The sequence below is a fragment of the Trichosurus vulpecula genome, chromosome 8, assembly GCF_011100635.1.
Source record: "Trichosurus vulpecula isolate mTriVul1 chromosome 8, mTriVul1.pri, whole genome shotgun sequence".
NCBI lineage: Eukaryota > Metazoa > Chordata > Mammalia > Diprotodontia > Phalangeridae > Trichosurus > Trichosurus vulpecula.
The window spans coordinates 209,619,008-209,639,465 of NC_050580.1; the positions used below are offsets into that span (position 1 = coordinate 209,619,008).

General features: G+C 39.5%; 1 protein-coding gene across 1 annotated transcript in view; it reads right to left on the reverse strand.

The window, feature by feature from the left end:
* Positions 1-20,458, reverse strand: part of TOGARAM1 (TOG array regulator of axonemal microtubules 1) — a 94,866-nt gene that overhangs the window by 71,640 nt on the left and 2,768 nt on the right. The window lies entirely within an intron of this gene.

The window sequence follows — 20,458 nt, forward strand, 5'->3', positions numbered from 1 at the left end:
ATGGGATAATGATAACTGACAACAGAGAGAAAGCAGAGTTACTTAATTCCGATTTTGTTTTGGTTTTCTCTGTCACGGAAAATGACTTTTTCACTGGAAATGATAGAACAAAAAAAAAATGGCTAACATGGAGGTTATACCCAAGAAGGGAAAGGAAATGTAAAAGAGTATCTTTAATGTGTTCAGATAACCTGGCCTAAATGAGCTACATCTTTGGTATTAAAAGAACTTTCAGATGTAACTGCTGGGACACTGTTAATAATCTCTGAAAGACCACAGAGAATAGGAAAAGGCCCTGTATAACTGCAGAAGGGAAAGTGTTGTTCTAACATTGAAAAGAGGGAAGAAAGTAGAGTCTGCAAGCTATAAGCCAGTGAGTTTGATTTCTATTCCTGGAAATATTCTAGAACAGATTATTATTATTTTTGTTGTATGTCCCATGGCTCTGAACATTTATTCATCTTGCACCACAATGTGCACAGCCCTCCTTCAGTTATTTTTTTATGTTTACTAATTTTTTAAAGTTTTGAACATTCACTTTTACAAGATTTTGAGTTCCAAATTGTTTTCTCCCTCTCACCCTTCCCCCTCTCTTCCTCCCTCCCCAAGATGGTAAGCAATTTGATATAGGGGCTTTACCTATACAGTCATATTAAACATATTTCCACATTAGTCATGTTGTGAAAGAAGAATCAGAACAAAAGGTAAAAACCATGAGAAAGGAAAAAAAAAGTGAAAACAGTATGCTTCAATTTGCATTAGACTCCATAGTTCTTTCTCTGGATGTGGTTAGTATTCTCCATCATGAGTCTTTTGGAATTGTCTTAGATCACTGTATTGCTGAAAAAAGCTAATTGATCATCTCACAGTGTTGCTGTCACTGTGTATAATGTTCTGCTCACTTCACTCTGCATCAGTTCATGCAAATCTTTCCATGTTTTTCTTATAGCACAACAGCATTCCGTTCAGCCATTCCCCAATTGATGGGCACCCCCTCAATTTCCAATTTTTTGTCACCACAAAAAGACCTGCTATCAACATTTTTGTACATGTGGATCCTTTCACCTTTTTTATGATCTCTTTGGGATTAAAGGTTATGCAGTTTTTAAAAAAAAATTTTTTTTTACTTTTTTTTTTTGCAGGGGGAAGGCAGGGCAATTGGGGTTAAGTGACTTGCCCAAGGTCACACAGCTTGTGAATGTGTCAAGTGTCTTAGGCCGGATTTGAACTCAGGTCCGCCTGACTCCAGGGCCAGTGCTCTACTCACTGCACCACCTAGCTGCCCCATATGCAGAGTTTTATAGCCCTTATGGCATAGTTCCAAATTGCCCTCTAGAATTAGTTCACAACTCCACCTACAATGCATTAGTGTTTAGAACAGATTATTAAAGAGATGGTTGGTGAACATCCAGAAAGGCGAGCAGTGATTACAAAGAATCAGTTATCATCAAAAGTAGGTCATGTGAAGCAAATCTTATTTTCTTTTTTTTTTTGGCTGTGTTCTTAAGTTGGTGGATAAAGGGATTTTGTAGTTTCTAGCAAAGCATTTGATATCTTATACTACTCTTCAAGAAAAGATGGGAGAGATTTATTCTAGACGATCATACAGATGAGACAGATTCCAACAACTAGATAGATTCAGGACTGGTGGGAGCACTAAAGAGCATTGTTAAGGTTTCAACATCAACTTGACAGCAGGTATTCAGAAGAATGCGTCAAGGGTCTTTGTTTAGTCTAAGGGTTTTTAACTTGGGGAACATCAAACTTTTTCAACATATAATGTGATAGCTATATTTTAATATAATTGGCATCCTTGGTAACCCTATATATTTCCTTTAGTAACTTAACGACATTTCTGAACAGTGGTCCATGATTAAAAAAACTTCACCAGACTCCCAGAGAAGTCCATGACCCAAAAAAGGTTAAGAACTACTAATTTAGCCCTATACTATTTTAACTTTTTTATCAATGCCTCTGAAGCATAAATGGCATACAATCAAATTTTAGATGACATTAAGTTGGAAGAGACAGCTAACAAACTGGATGAGAGTCAGATATAAACAAAGTCTTGACTGGGCTGAACCTAATAAGAAGAAATTCAATGGGGATAAATGTAAAGTCTTACATGGGAGTTATCTCTCCCCCGCAAAAAACATCTTTACATAAATAGGACAAGGAGAGGCTCTGAATAGACTTGAGGACTTTAGTGGAATGCAAATTCAATATGGATCAGCATATGACATGGCAGACAGAAAAAAAAAATGTTCTCTGGCTACATTAAGGTAGGGCATAGCTTCCAGAAATAAGGAGGTGATAGTCCCTCTGTGTTGTGCCCTCTTTAAACTGAATTCATCTGGAGTATTGTGTTCAGTTCTGAGCCTAAATTGTTTACGTTGATAAGTCAGAGTCCCCAGAGGACAATCAGGATGGTGAAGGGTGTTGAGTTCATGTCATATGAGCATTGGTTGAATTAAATGTGAACATTTAGTGTGGAGCAGCTACCTTAGAGTTATCCTGTTTGTCTTTGAAAGGCAGAACCAAGAGCAATGGGTGAAAGTTGACAAGAAGCCAATTTCAGTTTGACATGAGAAAAGTTTCTTAACAATTACTGTTAGCCAAAAGTGAAATAGGTTGATTCAGCCAGTGGTGGAATTCTCCTCCTTTGAGATCTTCAAGCACAGGCTGAATGACCATTGTTGGGTATTTTATACTAGAATTCTTTTTGTGTATGAGTTGAACTGAAGTTCTTTTCGACTCTCAAACTCTCAAACTCTGTAATATGTAGGAAGTGTGCAACTTGGCTCTTATCTCCTGTGGTAGTACTGTGGGAATATGGCTGACAAAAGCGGATGTCCTTAGTCTGAAAGTGAGTCAACGGCATATTTCATCATCGGTCAAAAAACAGTTTGGACTAGTTCCAAATAATGATACTCAAACTTATTCATAAACTCAAATCTCATTTTCAGAGGCTAAACTGTCACTTTTAAAAGAGCCACATCTAACAGCTCCAAGATCTTTGAACAGCACCCTCCCCCAAAAAAACAACAAAAAACAAAACCAACAACAACCCAGAAGCCAAACGTATCAGCTGTACTTGCAACTGTGATGATACCTCCATTGCCAGTGAGTGGGAAGACAAAGAAGGTAAGAGAGGCTAAGATTCTCTGCAAGAGATGAAAATGGCAGTAGGGAGAAATAAGGAGTTTAGAAGCAACAGACTAAGTTGTACACTGCTCTGAGTATACTCTATGCCCTTAAGTCATCTGACAATAGTTACTACCCAGGGGTAAGCATAAGGGAGACTAGGCTGTTGGTTGTCTTCCCCTTGTTCCATCAGTCATTCCCATCAAGATCATTTCAAAGAATGATTATGTTTAAAAACTTAGGCAACATCATTAAGGGAGGCAGCATGGTATATAAATCAGAACACTGGACAGACAGTGAGATGAGTTTTAATACCAGTTCTACCACTAACTAGCTGGGCGACTTTGTACAAGTCATTTTACCCTATGGGATGGGATTTTCTCATCAGTAAAAGGAAATATTTTGGACTAGATTATCTATAAGGTTCCTTCTGGTTTAAAACTACTATCCACATTAATTTATGGAGCAGTGGTTGAAAGGTGTGGTTAATGGTGTTATGGTGTGGTTAACCGTGTTATTCAACAGTTCCTATTTACCCTCCTAATTCTATTACTGAAGCATTGCTTAAATGGGTTTCTTTATATAAACTCTTTCTCTGCTCTATTAAGTTGTATCAAAAGGATCTATAAGTGTTTTTAAAACAACTTTCTTTTTTAGCTCTGAGCTCTTAGTTAGAGACAGTGATCTCTATTTTCCAGATTTCAAAACCATGCTTCAGCTGCTATCTTAAATCTTGAAACTTCCCTCACTGTTTGAAGCCTCTTTACCCTGGAACATTCAATCACACTTGTGGCCTTCTTACCCTGGAATGTCCTTCTACCAAGCTGACCCCTTCGTCCCAATGTTAAGCTCCTCCTGGGGCTTTCTTTTTCTGGGAAGTGAAGGGGTGCTCAGGTGCTTGTGCTTAGACACCAATTCCAAGATCACATTTTTCCCTATCCTCAAAACACCATGCCTGAGAGTTTTCTCCCCAGCCCAAGGACACTGGCTAGCAATAACTCATGAGTGGGCCCCAGTAAGGCAAACTACCTTTCTCTATAATTACCCATGAGTGGGCCCCAGTAAAACGATCTTTCCCCATCACAAGAACAAGCTGACCTCTAAATAAATTCTCTTGTAAAAACAGGACTATCTTATAACCACAGAATTATCATGTATTGATTCCTAAAATTATCCTATTTAATCCAGAGGTCAAGCTATAGACATCAACTCTCAAAGCTATCTTGCTACAGACATAACAGACCAAAAATACACCCTTGAGAAACACCTTCCCCTGGTTTCCTGTAGTGAATGCTGCCTGTGACCAAGGTTGTACGTTATCACCAATTAGCGTATCTGCTAGATATGCCACTACTTTTCCTATATAAGCTTTAGCATCATTCCTGTTAAGTGGTAAGCTCCTTAGGGAGCTCTGCCCACCATACTGGCCATGAATTCATTCCAGATGACCCTGTCCAGAACTCTGGTCTTTGGGGAGGGGGGTCCCTGAACCCCTTAAGCCGCATCAGAAGGACTCAGTCTAGTCAATCTCCATTCTCCTCACCACTCCTGCAGACTTCAAATCCATGTGCCTTTCATTTATTTCCCCTCTCTGCCCTTATTTTCAGTGCCATTTTGTGCACTGTTTTACCTCATGAGAATGTAAGCTCCTAGAGAAAGGACTTTGGACAGGGCCTGGTACATAGTAAGCAGTTAATAAATGCTTTACTTTGCCTTACAAAATACCTCAGTGTAAAAATTCTCTCTTCTCCAAGGATGATCTCCCCTCAAACCTTCCTAATAAATTTACCCCAATCATCAAATGCCTAAGGTTAATACAGTTTATAAAGACAACAATAAAGGCTTAAAACAAAGAGAGGTAAACAGACCTCTCCTGTGGTGAAAGGAAAGGGCTTCCCCTGAGGAAGCCAAAGTAGAAAAAAAGGGATAGAGAATTACTACTATCTTTGTGTTGGGGAGGTTCCAGCACCACAGGATTTGTTCTGACACTCTTTATTGATCAGCCCACATAGTCCTGGTTAGACTTTTTAAGGTGCCTGTCTCCTCTACATGGCATGCTTTCCTAGTTCCACATAGCTTAATGGAACCTCCCCTCTTCTAACTCCAGGTTCAACTGCAATGCTTGGCTGGGATACAGAGGTCTTCTCTGCGAAAGCAAAGGAATCCTTTCCTCAGAATTGGCGGAGAAGTCTCCCCAGTTCTGTTCCCTAAGGCCTTTGCTCTGTGGCTTTCCATTTCCCAATCATAAGTGAGAGAGCTGGCTTGTCCCTCCATGGCAGTACCTTTAATGCTTAGCCTTCAAAACCTCTTCCTGGTAGAGTCTGAGCCTCTCTTAGTAAGAGAACATACATACCAACTCAGGTTGTTTCCCAAATCATCCTTTCTGCAGTCCAGTAACCAATGGCCATTTTCTCATAATCACCAAGCACCTGAGAGTTCCCTAGTTTATTTTTTTTCAAACTGTGGGTTCATTCAAATAAGTGGGTAGGGAAAAGATTCAGCAGTGAGGCATGTTCAAGGTTTATTGAGGCCTGCTTAGCAGATTTCTTTAACTTTCCATATGCACATGAGCTACTCAAAGTTAAGTTTCAAAGCGATCCACTTATATCTGAAAGGTGTTTACCTTCACAAGGTACAAATACAGTCTGAAGGAGAAATAACCTTTCACTTAAATACTAGCTGGTATTTACAAAACTTACAGAAACACAGAAAAACATAATTTTAAAAATTTAAAAATCCTTAACATTCCTTATTAGTTTTCACAAAATAACATGACAGAAAGTTTCCTTGCCTTGTTAGTAAGCTTCTTACATAGTTCTTCCTAAGGCAGCAGTCAACTCCAGAGAATGGTGAGCTCAGGGCCTACAGAAGGGTGTAAATAGACCATGTAGGGAGATGGTAAATCTTTACCTGGCTGCAATGGAGAATGTGAATGTCAAGATAAGGGAAAATGATCCTGACGCTAAAGGGGGTAGAATATTAAACTAGGTCCAGCCAGACAATGGTGTGTGGCATGTGTGTGCCACTATGTGCTACAACACTATAAGAGAACAGAGAAGGCCTAGCTTCAAATCCCAACTCTGACATTTATTGCTTGTGTCACCCCTTGAACAAGTTACAATATCCTTGGGCCTATTTTTCATCTGTACAATGACTAGTTATTAGACTAAAGTTGGACTAGATGTCCTCTGAATTCCTTCCACCTCTAGGTCTAAGATCCAAACACAAAAATATATAAGCATATATACACATATTTGGGGAGTCCCAGGCAATGTACTATAATGGAAGGAGCCTTGGTCTGGAGAAATTAGGAATCAATTAGTCACTAACTCATTACATGATTTTGAGCAAAGAAGGGAGGAGAGGGGAATAGTATTCTGGATGTGAATGTGTGAAATAAGGTTGTCAAAATAGAAATAACCATAGCCTTCTAAGAAAGGAAACATGGTATCTTCCAGTTTGTGACAGATGAGACTACTGGGCATAGTCTGACGTGTACTCTAAATTTTTGTTTTTCAACTCTCTAATAAATCTATCCTAGATAATTTTCATACATATCTTTCCTTAAATTTACCACAAAACATCACCATTCTACTGACATTACAAAGATGCTTATGGAATCTAAATGCTATACCACTTGGTGTATATATGTTTAGTATTGATATTGTCTATGGTACATTTTAGCACAATGTAGTTTCCCTTTTTATCTCTTTTAATTAAGTCTGTTTTTACTATTGCTATGTCTGAGATAATGATTGCTACCCTTGCCTTTTTTACATCAGCTAAAGTGTAATCTTTCCATTTTATTTGTTTCTAGTAACAAAAGATTGTTTCTAATCCATTTTGCAATCCTCTTCCATTTTATGAATGAGTTCATCACATTCACATTCAGAATTAAGACTGTTAATTGCGTATTTCCCTACCTCCTATTTTCTTATACTTTCCTCCTCTTTTTTTCCCCACCCCCACTTAAAGAGTTGGTTTTGCTTCTGACTAATCCATCCCTTAACCTACCCTCCCTCTTATTTCTCTTTTCCTTTAACCTCTTTCCCTCTACTTCCCTGTTTCCTCAGCTGGATATATATGTATTCTTCCCTCCTTTGACCAGTTTGGATGAATGAAGTTCCTGTGTCACCTGCACACCCTTTTACTCCCCACTATACCCTCCTTGTATAGATTTCTATCTGCACACCCCATTTATGTGAGGTAATTTTTCCCATTCTTCCTTTCCCTTACCCCCTCCCAGTGTACTCCTATTCCCCACCTTTTTCATTCTTCTTTTGAGATAAAAACATATCAGCCATTCCTAGGCCCTTTGTCTAACTGGACTCCCTCTGTTATCCCTGATGATAAGAGTTCTGAGGTGATATATCTACATCTATAGATATAGATAGATATCATCTCCTCATATAAGAATGTAAACTAAACTGTTAAACTACCTTCTGTAGTCCCTTATGATTGCTTGTTTATATTTACCTTTTCACACTTTTCTTGACTCCTATATTTGTATGTCTCTGGTCTCTGGTCTTTTCATCAGGAATGCTAGGAAGTCCTCTATTTTGTTAAAAATCCATATTTTCCTCCGTAGCAATATACTCATTTTGCTGGCTAGATTATTCTTGGTTCTAAGCCTATTTCCCTAGCCTTCTAGAATATTATATTCCAAGCTCTCAGCTTCTTTATAGTGATAGATGCTAAATCTTGTATGATTCTTCTGAATGTGGCTCCTTGGTAACTTGAATTTTTTATTTCTGGCTGCTTGTAATACTATTGCCACGACCTGAGAACTCTGGATTTTGGCTACAAGATTCCTGGGAATTTTCATTTTGGGGTTTATTTCAGCAGGTTACTACTAGTGGATACTTTAAATTTCTATTTTGCCCTCTAGTTCTAAGATATCTGGATAGTTTCCCTTTGATTTCTTAAAATATGATGTCTAAGCTCTATTTTTTGTCCAAAACTTTCAGGTAGTCCAATGATTCTTAAATTATCTCTCCCTGGGGCAGCTAGGTGGCGCAGTGAGCAGAGCACCGGCCCTGGAGTCAGGAGGACCTGAGTTCAAATCCGGCCTCAGACACTTGACACATGTACTAGCTGTGTGACCTTGGGCAAGTCACTTAACCCAAATTGCCCTGCCAAAAGGCAAAAAGAAAAAAAATTATCTCTCCTTGATCTATTTTCCAAGTTAGTTGTTTTTCCTATGAGATACTTCACATTTTTTCTATTTTTTTTCAGTCTTTTGACTTTATTATTTCTTGATGTCCCATGGAGTTATTAGCTTTCATTTGGCTAATTCTAATTTTCAGGGAGTTATTTTCATCTGTAAAGTTTTGTACCTCTTTTTTCAAGCTGTTAATTCTTTTTTCTTATCTTTCTTCCTTAGCTTTCACTTCTTTTCCCATTTTTTCCTCTATTGCACTCAACTTGTTTTTTAAATTTCTTAGTTCTTTTTAAAAATTTTTTTATTTTAGCTCTTTTTAAGAATTCTTGTTGGCAGAGGATTCTGGGAAGATAGTGTGGTAAGACAGTAAACACCAGGCTCTCTGAAATTCTCCCACAAACATAATAGAAATACTGCCTCAAAAAAATTTTGTGCAGCAGAAATAATTAGAGGTTGGGATAAAGTTGTCCTCCTAAGACAACTGGGGAGGACCTTAGGAAAACCCAACCTCCAGAGGCAGAGGCCAGGACTGACTGAAGTACAAACACCTCCAGGCAGCCTCTGCTAAATCAACAAATAAGCCCTAGAGGGAGGTGGCAGGCTCAGCTGCAGAAGCTATCACCACAGGGACAAAGTGGGGTCAGACAGGGGAGCAGGGGAAGATTGAAGGGCACTCCTGCAGTCGCTGGACACAGCTTGCACAAGTGCACTGACCAGGTGTGGTCTTTGGAGGCAGCTGTAGGTGAGGAGCAATCACAGCCTGGTCCCAGCACAATAGCAGAGGCAGGGCCCCTACTGGCTGTGACCATGCTCAGAAGAGTAAAATCCCTGGTTTCAGTTTTGGTTCCAGGGCAGATAGATGAGCTGAAGTTCCCAGCCCCAAAAAGGGAAGGAAGCAATAGCAGTGATTAGTGGCAAACGGTCCTAGCCTAGGTTCAGGAGTGAAAAGGAGTGCTGGAGGTCAGGCTCCCAGACAGAGCTCATGTGAAGCCTGAGGCATCATTAAAACTGAAAATCCATTCCATAACTCCAGGGATAGGAAGGATAGTCATGTATATATGGAAGGTCTCTATTTCCTTTTGCAGCACAAATGCATTCCTGCTTAATACTCCTTTCATATCCCGGAGCAAATCCAGATCTGGTTTCTTACACTCTTCCTCTGTGATCCTCTTCCTTAATTCTTGATCCTGATGGGACAATCCACTAATTCTCTCATTTGGGCCTTCTAAATTGGCCATCCCCCCTTCTCCTCATTTAGGAATTGTTTCATTTTCTGGAATTCAGACAAAATACTCTTCTTTTGAATTTCTATTTCCTCCTCTATCCATGCAAATTTAATCTTCTCACTGGCCATCTGTTGAACAATGTTCTTAGTTTTCCTCCAGAAATTAGTCATAGTTTCTTGGAGTTTTTCCTGGAAGTTCTCAACAGCCTCATCTATGCAATAGAGCTTGTGAGCCTCATGCTCTTGGAATCAAGAACAGGACACATAGCCTGGGCTCTGGTCATCCTCACAGAACAGCGTGTGCACTTTCTGATGTACCTCACACTTGCCATGTTTTCCAGGGTACTGCAAACAATGAAGTCTTAGTTTTTTCGCAATGGCTGCCAGTTTCCCAAGTCTCACATTGGCTTTGAAATCCCTTAGCTGAGAGACACTCTGGCACTCTGAACAGGAGAAAGGGGTTGAGGCTTTCTGCCAGGAGCTTCTGAGGCAACTATGGCAAAAACTGTGGTCACATTCAATGGTCACTGGGTTTGTGAAGTAGTCCAGGCAGATGGAACAGGTGAGCTCTTTCTGGAGTTCTTGAATCAGCTCTGGGGAAGAGGTCATGTTTCTGTGTTTCTTCTGAGATGTCTTCTTCAACCTCAGACCTCTGCCTTTTCCTCAACTTACAGTACACACAGGGAATCTCTGAGTCTGCCATATCCCAGTCTTTTTACATATCCCTGGAATCCTGAAGCCCCTTCTTCCTTCAAGATGTGAATTCCTGGTAATTACCTTGACCTGAGGCTTATTCACACATTGGTAACTGCTTCCTAGCAGAGTTGAGAATCAAGGTATTCACAGACCAAGGAGCTAGGAGGAAGAGTTCACACCTCCTTTCTTTCCTGATGTTCCTCACTTTTCAGAATATGGAGAGAGTCAACACTTAATAATTTATAGATTAAGAGGGCTATATTTCTCTCATAATTTTCACCAACATTACTTATAGGAACCTTACCAAGGTCCTTCTTAAACTGTGGTGCTCAGAACAAAGTACTGCAGTGAAGGTTTGATGAAGACAAGCATATACCAGGGGCTGGAAACTATATCAAAATGACATCACCTTCTTGACTCTCACATCACACCGCTGATTCAAAGTTAGAGTCAGCTGAAATTCCAATTGTTCTGAGCAACTGCTGTCCAACTATAACTTTACTGCCCTGGACTTGGGAGATTTTTTTTTACATTTATCTTTATTGAATTTTATTAGATTCATTCCAAGGCTAGAGCCTGTCAAAATCTTTGGATCCTGACTCTGTCATCCAGTACGTGAGTTGTCCCTCCCAGTTTGGTGTCCCCTACAAATCTGGTGAGAATATTATCTATGTTTTTATACAAACACAGATCTCCAGGACGCTTCATTGGAGACCTCTTGACAAGATGATGCTGAACCACTACCAACTACTTTTTGAGTTCAGCCATCCAAAGGGTAAAGGAGCAGAAAGTGGCAGAAAGCATCTAATGATGGAAGAGGGGAAAAGAAGGAGCTCATGGAGAACGGTTTCAATTTTTTCTGTAAAATCTAAGCAAGGTTCTCAGCTGAGAGAGTAGGGAGAAGAGAAGCCAAGTGAGGTTTGAAGAGGGATGAAAAGGTTTGGAGGAGCCACGTGTATAGGAGCGAAGGTGAGGAATGGTGGGAGTAATTCAATGCTGAGGCTTGGCTGGGCATAACAGGAAATATAGTTGGAGTGGTAGGAATTCAAGAGAGGACAACAGTATAGAGTTGAAGCAACACCCCTAGTAGCTCTTTAAAAATGATGATATTCTCTAAGGAACAGTTACTTTTAGAGAAAATTCTAATGAATATGAATGCTAGTAGTAAAGAAGAGAGCTAGCTATGGAAGAAGAACCCAATACTTAATTATTTCTCATTTCTTGCCAGGGAGAAGGAGGACAAGGACCACTGAGATTTCTTTCTATCCACCATCAGCTATGGCATTTTACAATAGAAGATACTGTATTTCAGCAGAGTAGGCCTAGGACTCAGGGTGGGAGATAGGTATAGGAATATGACCCCGTGAGTCAAGAAGAAAGCCTTGGCTATGTGGGGAGTTAAGGTGTGGAAAGAAAAAAGCACAAAGAGCCCAGTGGAGAGATTTGTCCGGTAGAGACGTTGCACCCAAAAGGAACAGGATAAGGTCATCACCAGAAGGAAACACACAATTAACTTCTACAGTGCAGGAGGTGTAAGCTGCCCGTGGCAATGGGTGTTCCTTACATTTGTGCCCATCTGTGTGCATGTTTTCCCCACTAATACTGTGCACAGCTGTGGAACAGTGAATCTAAGATTTGCAAGGGAACATTTTGTTAATACTGTTATGAGGCCATCTCAGTAAATGGCTTTGCTTTGAGCTGGGTGTGCTGGCTGCTCATTAAAAGTGAGCACAATGGTTAGGGGAACGGATGCTGTTAGATAAAATTTTACAAGTCCATAGCCACAGAGTACTCTGAACTGGAGGTAGTCACTCCAACCCCCAAGAATCCCAACCTATGAGTGCAAATTAAGGCTGTAGTTTTGGAGGCTAATTCCAGTGGTTCACACCACCTTGGCCTCTCCCCACTTCAAAAATCTTCAATGGTTCCCCATTGCCTACAGGATCATATCTAAGTTCCTGTACCTGACAGTTCAGGAGTGTCTACAATCTTATTTCTGCCAGCCTCTCCAACACTATCTCACCTATAATTCCTCTAAAAAAATAATTTCTTCTCTAGTCGAAAAAGGTAACAGTAGTATGTCATATGCATGTGTCCCTGCTCATGCTATTCTCCCTACTCTGGAATGCCTTCCCCACTCTTCTGCCCTTATTTAAGTTGGTCCATCCTTCAAGGTCCAACTTCCCGTACCCATCTTCTTTCATCAGATTGTCCCTTACTGACCCAGTTCTAAATGATTAGAATATCTTAGAAATTGAAGGTCAGAAGGGACCTTGGAGACTACTCCAGCTATCACTTTGTCTTTCTGTTGAATTTCCATCCTTGGCCTTTAACCTGGCACTCCAGCTCTGGCCCTGGGACCCTGTGCTCCTGACTGATAAGAGTTTACCATACATACATACGCACACACGTCCCCAGACTTGCTACTTTAAAAAAAAATCATGTTATTCCTAATTGCCTCAGATCTAGATGATAATAGTCATAGAATTTAAGGGATGGAAGGGACCTTGGGAATCATTCCAGTTATTTTTCTGACATTTTCCTACTTTTTTATTCATTCTTCTCCAACCAACTCCCTATTCTCCTCCCCCAACAGTAATTAAATCAACATTACTATTCTTTCCCAGATTAAAATACCCCTCCATGGCCACCAGTCCCTAAAAATTCTGCCTTCCATATTGGAATGTAAGTTCCTTCAGGGCAAGGATTGTCTTTCTCGTATTTCAATCTCCAACATTTAGCATAGCACACGACATTTAGTAAGAGCTTAGTAAATGCTTTTTTCATTTATTCATCTAGTTTAACATCTTATTTTACAAATGTGGAAAACTAGATTGAAAATAACTGAGTTGCTTATAATTATAAAACCAATTAGCTGCAGTTAGAAATAGAAGCCATTTCTTTTGACTTCTAATACAATGTTTGTTCTACGTCACATTACCTTAGACCTCCTTCTGAGTCATATGCTACTTACTCTCTCTAATACTCATATGGTCCTTGGAAATAATATATTTGAGGCCTTATAAATCTTAAAACACTCTATGACTGTCCATTTTCATTACTACTATTATTATTCTCTGGAGTTGCAATTTCTCCCTATAACATGAGAGGGAGTTGGTCTCTGGGATGGTCTCCTTCTAGTTGCCCAGTACATAGGCTTGCTATTGCAAATTATTATATGAAGTTTTGTGCTTTTATATTTGCTTTTATGGCACTATTGTTCACATCTGGGATCTGATATCAAATCCTTGGTCAAGAATATAGCTTTCAAGTGTAATTACAGAACTATCCAAAATAAAATACTCTGCCTCGGAAGAGAGTGGATTTTCCTTTCACTAGAGGTCTTTAGTCAAAGGGCTGGATGATCACTAGCTAGGTATATTTTAGTGGGGATTCTTGTTCAGATACTGGGGTTCAATAATCTTTATACAAATGATTCCCAAAGACATATCTAGCCCTAATATCTCCCCCAAACTCTAGTACTGCACTATTGTGGTTGTTGTCTTTTGTTTTCAAAGAGGACCAATGACATTGGGGGGGTGATGTCTTTCACTTGCAAGTGAATTGGATTTAAGTGAGGCAGAGTTGCACAAAGTTGTTGGCCTTACTCTCTCTTCCAGACTCATCAAAGTCCAGCTCTAAGCTAGACGAAGCTCTAAGCACTCCACAATTCTTGATTCAGCTGCCTTCATGGCCACTGTAACAGATAGTTCTCATCTGCCCATTCCACTGGGGAAGTCTTCACATGCTTGGAGTGGATATCCCTCTAACTCACCAATGGGTTGGAGGCCTGTCGGCTACCCTCAACCTGGTTTAGCCTGTCTGCCAAGGCAATTTTACTGGAGTTTACTGAGCATGCTACAGCTTCTTGGAACTACAGGTGAGAGTTGGGTGACAGATGGACACCAAAGGTGGACAAGCAGCCCTGAAAAGGGCTTGACAAGCCCTCATATCAGAGGTGCTAGTCCTCCCTGAATACCCCACATACTTGCACATATCATCTCTATGTTCCACAGTCATCTCAACTCAACATATTCAAAACTGGCCTCATATTTCCTCCCTAAATCCCCATTTTTGTTATGGCACTACCATGCTTCTAGTCACAGAGGTTTCCAACCACAGAGTCATCCTTAAATCTTCACTCTCCCTCAGATCACTGACCTTGGCAGTATACTTTCCAGGTATGTACACATTGATAATGAGTTTGATGCATACATTGCCAGAACTAGCTCAGCGTTAGGGAGGCTCCAAAGGAAAGTGTGAGAGAGAAGAGGTGGTCTACGGAGCCTTTGTGTTGACCTCATTGTCGTATGCCTGTGAAACAGTATACCAGCGCCATGCCAGGAAACTGAATCACTTTCATATGAATTGTCTCAGTAAGATTCTGAAGATCACCTGGTAAGATAAGGTACCTGACACTGAGGTCCTTTCTCCTAACTAAACTGCCAAGTATTCAAACTCTACCGCAAAGGGTGCAACTCTAATAGGATACCTATGTTGTTCGAATGCCAAATTTATGTTTGCCTAAAAGATTATTCTATGGAGAACTCGCACAATGCACGTGCTCCCATGGAGGTCAGAAGAAGAGATACAAGGACACTCTCAAGGTCTCTTGTATGAATTTTGGAACTGATTGCATGACATGGGAGACATTGGCACAGGACTGTCCAGCAAGCTGTGCCCTCATCAGAGAAGGTGCTATGCTCTATGAGCAAAGCAAACAGAAACATGAGAAGCGCAAATTTAGAGAATCCACACCAAATATTCACATGGACAATTTGGCCTTGAACCTTCTGAGCTTGTATTCACCTGATCAGCCACAGTCAGATACACTGTAACTTGACTCTAACATAGTGATGTCATTTTGGTCTTCCTCGAGAATGAAGGACAACCAACCAACCAACCATCTCATCTGATCAATTCTAGTGAATTCAATCTCCACATCTTTTATCTGTTCCCTTATCTTCACTCATACAACCCTGATCCTAGTTTCACCACTCACTTGGATCATTGTATTATTCTTCCTACCTCCACTCTGTCCCTTTTCCAATTTATTTCCCTTATTGGTGTGAAGTCGATTTATTAATAAAGCACAGATATGATCATGTCACCCACCCCACTAAAAAAAAAAAATCTTTAGCGGCTTTTTAATAAACACAGAATTCCAGACTATATTTACTGGCTCCCAATTGCTTTCTAAGCTTACAGTACACTACTCTTATCACTCTATATTCCAAACTGGCCTATTTACTGGTCCCCATATATGACATTACAATATTGCATTATCTCTTTAACACCGAGAAGACTCCCCCTGGCCCTGTCCACAGTGCAGTTCCTCCCCACCTCTGCCTTATAAATTTCCTTAAATATATAGCTCAGGTGTCACTATCTATACTATCTATTCAGGATGTTACCAGAAATTAGAACTCTCTCTTTCTTGAAATTACTTTATATTTACTTATGCATCTTGTGTATATGTTGAAACTTGCCCCCCACCCCTACCCTCAGGTACAATGTAACCTGCTTAAAAGCAGGGACTATTTTGTTTCTGTAGCTTCAGTGCACATAAGTAGGCACTTACTGTTTACTGACTATTCTTCCCAAACCCATCTCTCTTCCTAACTTTTCTATATCTTTTGAGGTTATCATTGCTCCTTGCAGTTACCCACATTTATAATGTAGCACCCATACTTGACTCCTCATTCTCTTCTATTTCCCCACTCCCTATGCCATTTCTCAGCTCAAGAAGCTTCCATGGCTCATAATTGCCCTAAGATCAAATACAAAATTCCCATTTGGTATTTATAGCTCTTCCAAACCTGCCTCTACCTTCCCAAGGCTGATTATACATTATTCCCTTGTACTATGGACAATGTATTCCATAATGTCTGGGCTCTGTAGTTTTATACTCCTATTCATAATGAATATAAGGATATGTCTGTTACTTAGGACTTTTAAAATGGCAAATGATGTCTTAATGAACAGATGTTGCTTACTAGATATATTAAGGGAAAGTTCTAAACTCTTGAGCAAAGACTATTGTTCTTCCTCCAAGCAGCAAGCTTCAAAACTATTTCCCTTGATAACAGAAAAAGCAAGTTGGAGACAAAAGAAAACTCCTTAGAGATACTTTGCCTATTTTCTTTTATGTAATTAATTGCAATTTCCCTATGCTGTCTAATATTTCTGAACTGTGGGAAAGATTTCTCTCTTTTCAAATTTGTGATAATGCTCATCTCAGCCCAAGTAAAATGATTTTTTGTAGCACTCTAGCCCCTACTGAAAATAGATTTCTACATTCTAAGCAAAGGTTAAGGATGAGCTTTCCAATCCTATGCTGGCTGTCCCATTTAACCAAACAATACCATAAAACCCCTAGAAACTAGAAAACAAACATTTCTAATGTGTGTCAAAGATGAAACTTTTTTGTATAATAAGGGAAAGCTTATGAGCCATCTCTGAAGGGTGCTGACAAGTAGATGGAGTATGGGTATCTGTACTCCCTGTCACTAGCTAGCACCAGGTTCTGCTACTCATAAACTGAGGGTTATTTGGCAAGGGAGGGGGAAAATCAGCCATCTAGTAGTGCTAATCCTAGGGGGGCTACTACCTCAACTAGAGTGGTACCCCTTTTGTGATACAATCCTCCAGAGATCTCTGGGAGTTGACTTGGCTGCTCAAGTTGATAAGGCTCTTGCCTGATAGCCTGTGGAAAAACATCCTGGGTTCTACCGTCCAATTTGTAATAGCATTTTGGGGAAGAAATTTTTGGTAGCTATTTGTGGAGCTGCCACCTCCCCCCAAATCCAACAGCTGATAGGAGATCACAACCTACAATATTCACAGCACTAGTAGAAGCCCCATTCAAGACATAGAACACAAAAGAATTCCATTTCATTACCAGCCTTTCAAAGAAAGAGTTACAAAGAATGTCTTTTGATAAACCTCAAAAGGACTCTTAAGGTCTATGCTGTTAACTGTTTCTTCCTTGGGGTGTGGGAGTTTTGTTTATCATGAAATCTCTCACTTATGGGACAACTGCCACTACTTGTAAGTGGTTGGTCTTGCCATCACCCACAAATATGTCACCACCATGTTCAAGAATTTTGAAATCCCCTGATCTGACCATAGTCTACTGCCTCTTCATTTCTCCTTCTACCTTCCCTTACAAAACCCTACTCTTTCTTCCACACTGTGACCTTCAATTCTTTCATAACTCAATTCTCTCCCAGGCCATCTCCACTGCATTAGCCACTCTCTTCTCTTCTCCCCATCTTGAATCCTTGGTGGACCAATTCAAGTCTATATTGTGCTCTTCTCTTAAATCACTAGCCTCCTTCTCTTGAATACCCTTAGCTTGGCTATTTAATGAAATGTAAAGCTTACCCTAATGTGTTTATGCTGGAAACTATAAATGCAAAAACCAAAACTGTTCAAATCTGCTCAAAAAGACACATTTTGTATGGTTTACTCTTCCATGAAACGTTTAAACGTTTAAATCTATGTGTTGTTCTCAGGATGATTAAAAATGGTAGCAAGAATAATGATGATAAGGAAGTACTTAACTCACAGGACTGTTATAAGGATCAAGTGAAGTAATGAATAATAAGCAAGGATTTTTCCTTAAAGCAACATGCAGACAGACACACAGATATATACATCTGTATAGATATACAAAGATGTACAAAGATGTATGTGGATGTACACATCCACACACACCCACACAATATCTAATGTGATGACAATGATGACGATGATGACGATACCAGTACCTTAAATTTTCTAACAATCCACAACCATTACATTTTGGGGATTTTGGGTTTTAGGAATTAATAGAAAGAAACTGATCCTATAATTCCTAAGCTATCTGAAGACAGTTACAAAATCTTTGAAATTTCATTTCTCTCTTCTCCCAGGGAATCTTTTTGTTTCATATGCTTTGTAATGAATAAAAAAAATGACTAAATAGATCGTAAAATTACAAAATATGTTCCCCAGTTAAGGGTACATTAGAAAGCATGTGTTAACTTTCCACTCTGTAAGAAATATTGCAATAACTTAATTTAAGTCTTGTCTTGCTGAAAGGAAACCTTATAACACCAAAGCTAAACTTAACTTTGGATCATTTAACTTAGATTAAAGGATGTTCTGTATTATACCTCTTTGGTTCACTAGCTTTCCAAGAAGGAAGGGGAAGAACATTAGACAAAATCTTAGGAGATCATTAGTTTTTTAGCAAAGGAAACAAGATTTCTTTTCAAAATTACTAGATTTATCTGTTATGTATCTTCCCTATAGTGGAGTATAAGGTCTACACCTAGGGCATATTAATATGGTTCCATATGCAGTTGGGCTTTCAACTTTGGGAAATCATCAAACACTTGAGGGGAATTGGTTATTTAAATGTTTTCAATTTCTCGATGTAGAGAAGTTCTGACACATACTGACTTTAAAACTGTGTAACTTTTATTTAAGGAAATGGTAATGAAGGAATTTATAACTTCCTTGGTACAAAATCAAAGAATGTGTTTTCAGACTCACACTGAGTGTAAACACCTCTGATAAAGCTGTAGATGCGTGGAAAAAAAAATCAAATGATGGAAATGTTTTCAGCAATGAATGCAAAGGACAGCCATGTACTTGTAGCACTTACCTTATGCTATAGTTGTGAGGATCAAATGAGAAGCTATGTAGAAGTGCTTTACAAATGTGTCAGTTATGATGCTGGTAACTAAAGTTATGTGAGCTAATTCATAACCATTATTTTTTTAAGTTTTAGGAATGATTAGTAATGAAAAAATTAATAGCTCACATTTATATAGTGCAGTTTGCAGGTTACAAAGTACTTTCCTAACACTTAAGATGTAGGAACAATACAAGAAGCCAGTAAGAAACAAAAAAGCAGCAGTGAGAGGTAGGAGGAAAGTCATAATAATACAGCATGATAGAAGCTAAGAGACAGGTTATCTAGGAGGGGGTGGCTAGTCTACAATATCAAACGTCACTTAGATGGGTCAAGGCGGGTAAGCTTGCTCAGAAAAAAAAAGCGGATTGGTTTGATAATATGGAAGAAACTTTGGAGAGAGTTGTTTTAATAGAATGGTAGGGAAGGAAACCCAATTAAAAGGGTTAGTAAATGAGTGGTTGATGAGGCGGTAGAAATAGCGAGTGTTGAGTATTATTTCTACGAATTTGACAGCAAGAGGAAGAAAAGAGTATGAAAGGAATGGAACAGGATGGTTGTTGTAGGGGAGTGCAGATCTCAGCATATTCTTAAGTTAAAGACTCAACAGAAGTGCAATTCAAGATGCATTAGTGAAAGATGGGCAAAGTCATGGAGAAGAAAAGAGGAGTTAGGTCTGAAGACAGAGCTTTAGCTAAGGCTGAATAACACTTCTTCTGAGACTGGAAGGATGAAGCTGGAATAGGAAGTAGAAGAGTTAGAGAATTCCTAGTATATGGCCCCAATCTTCTCAGTAGGTAGGTAAAAAGTCATATACTGAGAATGAAGAGAAAAGGGGCAGTTTGAGGCTTGAGAGAAAGGCACAGTAAGGACTTAATACAATGAGGCAATCAGATGAAGCAGCTAAATGGCATAGTGGACAGTGTTCAGGACCTGGACTCAGGAAGACCTGACTTCTAATCCAGCCTCAGGCACATACTAGTTGTGTGTCCCTAGGCAAGTCATTTAACCTGTCTGCCTCAGTTTCCTCATCTGTAAAATGGGGATAATAATAGCACCTACCTCCCAGTGTTGTTGTGAGAATCAAATGAGATAATATTTGTAAAGTGCTCTGCAAACCTTAAAACACTATATAAATATTTTGGCTTTGAAACAGCTATTGTACAATTTTAAAAAAAGAATATCCATGCTACAGTGAGGACTTATTTGATTGAAATTATTTAGTACCACCTCTCACAGGAGGCATTTTCTGGTCCCCAGGGCTGCTAGTGCCTTCTCATCCAAGTTTAGCCTGTCTAGCGTTTATAGTCTCATGCACTCACACAGACATGTTGTCCCTCTCATTACACTGTAAGATCCTTAAGGGCAAAGATTGATTCATTTTTATCTTTGCATATTTAGCTAAGCTTAGCACAGTACTTTGGTACATATAACAGCTTAATACTATTGGACAACTAGGTGGTGTAGTGGATAGAATTCTGGGACTGGACTCAAGGAAGACCTAAATTCAAATCCAGTCTCAGACACTTGTTTGTGTGACCCAAGGCCA